Here is a 4,548-nt window from a genome sequence, read left to right as displayed (position 1 = left end):
GTGTGTGTGTGTGTGTGTGTGTGTGTGTGTGTGTGTGTGTGTGAAAAAGATACAGCTCCTGCTTTCTGTGGCCACGTACAGCTAAGTCAAAGATAAGTAATAAATCAAAGTATAATATGATTAGGAAGCAAACGAAATACATAGTCTATAACGTTATGGGACTGAAAGTAGGGAAAGATCATATGAAGATGGAGTTACTGCCCAGACCTTCAAAAAAGAAATGGCGTTTTTACTGGGTCCTAAAAGATGGTCCAAGTCTTAGTGAAAGACTAAGCCTGAAGAGAGAGAGGGGGACCCCAAGAGGTGGAATGGGGAAATAATCAGCAAGGCCACAAAAGAAGAATGAACAATGTGGATTCCACAGACAGTAAGACTTCTAGTCTGGCTCAAAAACAGAACTTTATGGCATGCTAGAACTTTCCTCATAGCCCTTCTTTCTCTCCACCCCTCCCAACTGCTTACACCTGGCTTACTCCCATTCATGTGCTCAGTTTCAGCTTAGACATTTCTGCCAGGATGCCTTCCCTGACTGCCCTCGCTGATCCCCACTGTACTGGGTACTGTGCCTCTCCATTTTAGTGCCCAGCACTTGGTAATTCATTGTGTACTTGCCAGAGCCCCCCACCCACCAGTCAGTAAGCTGCCTGAGCAAGACTGCTGATCTTGGGGTGTCTGGGTGGCTCAGTCAGTTAAGCGTCTGCCTTCGGCTCAGGTCATGATCCCAGGATTCTGGGAGAGAGCCCCGCGTTGGGCTCCCTGCTCAGTGGAGAGCCTGCTTCTCCCTCTCCCTCTGCTGCTCTCCCTGTTTGTGCACACTGTCTCTCTCCCTGTCAAATAAATAAATAAAATCTTAAAAAAAAAAAAAAAAAAAAACCTATGTCGATCTTATTCACCACTCAGCGTCTAGCAGCGTCTGGAATGCTGATCCAAAAACTATTTGTGGAATGGTTATGTGACTATCTGTGGGCCTCTTTACATGGTAGGGTGAGGTGTTTTTACTTCATCCCAAAAGCCCTAGGGCATCATTCAAAATTCTAGAACAGATGAGTGACATACCACAAATAGAATTTCTAAAAATAAATGTATTTTGGAATAACTTTGAATCTATAGAAAAGTTGCGGTGATAGTACCTGGAGTTCGCATACACCCCTCACCTGGTTGTCCCTGTTGTTAACGTCTCACATGTGTCACAACTAAGAAACCAACACTGCTACAGGACTGTGAACTAAACTCTCTTGTTTGGATTTCAACAGCTTTGTCACTAACGTCCTGTATCTTTCCCAGGATCCAGTGCAGGGTGCCACATTGCACTGAGTTGCCACATCTCAAGCTCAGCATTTGGTCAAACGTCTGGTCAAAGAGTGAAGAGATCAGTTCGATGAGAATTGTAAGAATCCAGGTTTCGGGATGTGCTAGCCCAAGGAGATGAAAACAGGAATGAATGGGAAGACATATTGATAAAGGAAAAAAATCGTACTTGGTAAGAATTTAGAAATAATCTATTCGTCTCCTTGATGTTTTTAAAATTCCGAGACTGCTCCTGATTCAGGGCCTTCGCACCTACTGTTCCCTTTGCCTAGAATTTTCTATCTCTCCACAGCTTTCACCTAACTCCCTCCTGTCCATCAATTTTAGCTCAAAAGTGACTTTCTCAGTGAGGCTTTCCCTGACCCACTTTTCAGTCCCTCCCTATCACTTGATATCCCTCTTTCTTGCTTCTTTTCCCTTTCTTTCTTAGCACTCAGTATTCTATGACATGCTATATACTTGACTTATTTATTCTACTTATTTTCTGTTTCCCTCATGAGAGCAGAGATTTTTTTTTTAAGATTTTATTTATTTATTTGACAGAGAGAGAGAGAGAGAGACAGCCAGCGAGAGAGGGAACACAAGCAGGGGGAGTGGAGGGGAAGAAACAGGCTCCCAGTGGAGCAGGGAACCTGATGTCGGGCTCCATCGATCCCAGGACCGTGGGATCACGCCCTGAGCCAAAGGCAGACGCTTAATGACTGAGCCACCCAGGCGCCCCAAGAGCAGAGATTTTTGTCTGTTATGTTCACTTCTATATCCTGGAGCCTAAAACATTTCCAAGCAGGGGTGCCTGGGTGGCTCAGTCTGTTAAGCGTCTGCCTTTCACTCGGGTCATGATCCCAGGGTCCTGGGATGGAGACCCACGTCCAGCTCCCTGCTCAGCAGGGCCTGCTTCTCTCTCTCCCTCTGCCTCTCCCCCTGCTCATGTTCTCTCTCTTGCTTGCTCAATCACTCTCTTAAATAAATAAAGTCTAAATAAAATAAAATAAGATAAAATAAAAACATTTCCAAGCACATGTTGAATCCATGCTGCAGGAACTAGCCAAGAAGGACTCCAGATTTTCCAGTCTGGGTGATGGGGAAATGGTGGTTTGGTTGACAGAAACACGATGCCTGGGAAAGTTAGCTTGGAGAGAGAGAGTCAGCACCTGACATTTATAGTAAATTCTCCTAGAGTGGCAATCACGAGTATAAAGAGTAGAGGAAGAAAATATTAGATATTTAACATCCCCTACCCGTGGTCAATGAGCTCTGCCTGCACCCTGTCTCCCCAAGCAGGCCATTGGCTCCTGCATACAACTGATACCTATTCCCTCTCCCCCGTGCCCCCACAATGTTCACCAATTAGCCGGCAAGCACGGGGTGAAGAGCGAGCCCACTAGGGCTCCCATCCTGGCTGAGCTAAGAACTAGCTAGGTGACCTTGAGCGATCAGTTCATCATTTCAGGTCTCAACTTCCTTATCAAAAAAATGAGAAGGTTGAAGAAGATTTCTAGGGTTCCTCCAAGCTTTACAGAGCCTGTGATTCTGGGACCAAAGGCTATAAGCTAAGCCATCATATAAGAGGTGTTCTCTAGCCTTCACAGACTGTGATTCCAAGAAGGGTTCAGTGTGGGCATCCTTACACTCAAACAGCAAATGCAGAGCTGGACAGCTCGAGAAGGGGAGCAATCTAAGGGCACAGGGCAAAGCCATTTCCTCCAGGGAGATGCCAAAGAAGGGTGCAATTTTGCTTTCTTCAACTGAATGCATTGCCCCCACGGTATAGAAATCTCATTCTTAGAGCGCCACCTACTGATCAAGGGTTGTTTGGCAGCAGATAAAATGTGCTCGCAAAGGGTTATTAGCTCTTCCTGGTCTTGGGCATTAATTAGTATGTTTCAGGAAGGAGTTTGAGGTAATATTTAAAAACAAAAATTCCTCCACAAAGCAGCTACCATAAAGCCTTAACATGTAAAGAGAAAAAAGAAGTAAAGCTTTTCACGCCTTCTTCAGTATTTATAGGAAAGAACTAACCTTTAATTTGCTTTTCTCCTGAATAAGGGATCCCTTGCTTAAAAAAAACAAGCACTTTCATGACAGGTCTTGCGGGTTAACCAAATTTGAATAGAGAAATTTATATTTTAATTGCAGTGAGGGAGATCGCTGTTTTAAGGAGTCCCAAGGGTAATCCTGTTCTAAAGCAAAATAATAACTCCCTAATGTTTGCTTTGGTAAATTCAGCCTCTCGTTTATTTTCTTTTCAATCTGGGCCCACCTGTTCTTGTGACATGGGTTCTGGGCAATTTTAAATGACAGCCTTTAGCTCACACTCTCTTTAAAAACAAACCAAATACGCTCAAAACCCATTTCGAGCTGGCAGTGAGGCCTGTGTGGGAGGTTATTTACGATGTGCTACGCCTGCTGGATCCGGTGGGCGACCCAGATGGGCCCCACACTCTTGTCTTTTGCAGACAAGAAGCCTCTGCCCAAGCATCCTTGTACTCCTTAAATGTTGTCTTTAGCAACTCCCACCCTAGGGTGCTTGAAATCATTGTGTGAATCCTGTTGGGGTTTTGTTACTAGTCTGTCCCCCAAAGAGCAGAATTTGGTGCAAGATAGACTTAAGGGGGTTGGAAGTATACGACAAAGAGAGACTATTTTAAAAGTATTCTATTCTGACTTGTCCGCCGAAAGGAGAGCGAGCATAAGGGGATCCTAGGTCCTGATAAGGATGCTATTCATATCAGGTAGATAACTAAGCCTCGGAAGCCGAGACACTTTATTTATTTATTTTTAAAGATTTTATTTATTTATTTGTTAGAGAGAGAGAGGGAAAGCACAAGCAGGGAAAGTGGGAGGCAGAGGGAGAAGCAGGCTCCCTGCTGAGCAAGGAGCCCGACTCGACTCGGGACTCAATCCCAGGACCCTGGGATCATGACCTGAGCTGGAGGCAGACACCCAACCAGGTGAGCCACCCAGGCATCCCAGAAGCCAAGACATTTTAAAAGACAGTTTTATATCGTTTGCCAAGGAAAGAAGATTCTGAGAAATCCAGCCACGGTACCAAATAGTTAAAGGCTTGTGTGCTGAGATCAGGAAGAACTGGATTTGAATCTCAGTCCTGCCTTTTACTCACTGTCGTTTAAAGTACTGGATAAGTTAATTAACCTTTCTGGGACTCAATTTTCTCAGCTGTAAAACGGGATAATAAGAGGACCTACCTCAATAGGCTGTTCTGAAGATTGAATGTGACAT

The sequence above is a fragment of the Ursus maritimus genome, unplaced genomic scaffold (genome assembly GCF_017311325.1).
Source record: "Ursus maritimus isolate PB19 unplaced genomic scaffold, ASM1731132v1 scaffold_21, whole genome shotgun sequence".
NCBI lineage: Eukaryota > Metazoa > Chordata > Mammalia > Carnivora > Ursidae > Ursus > Ursus maritimus.
Note: the sequence above shows the minus strand (reverse complement) of the source record.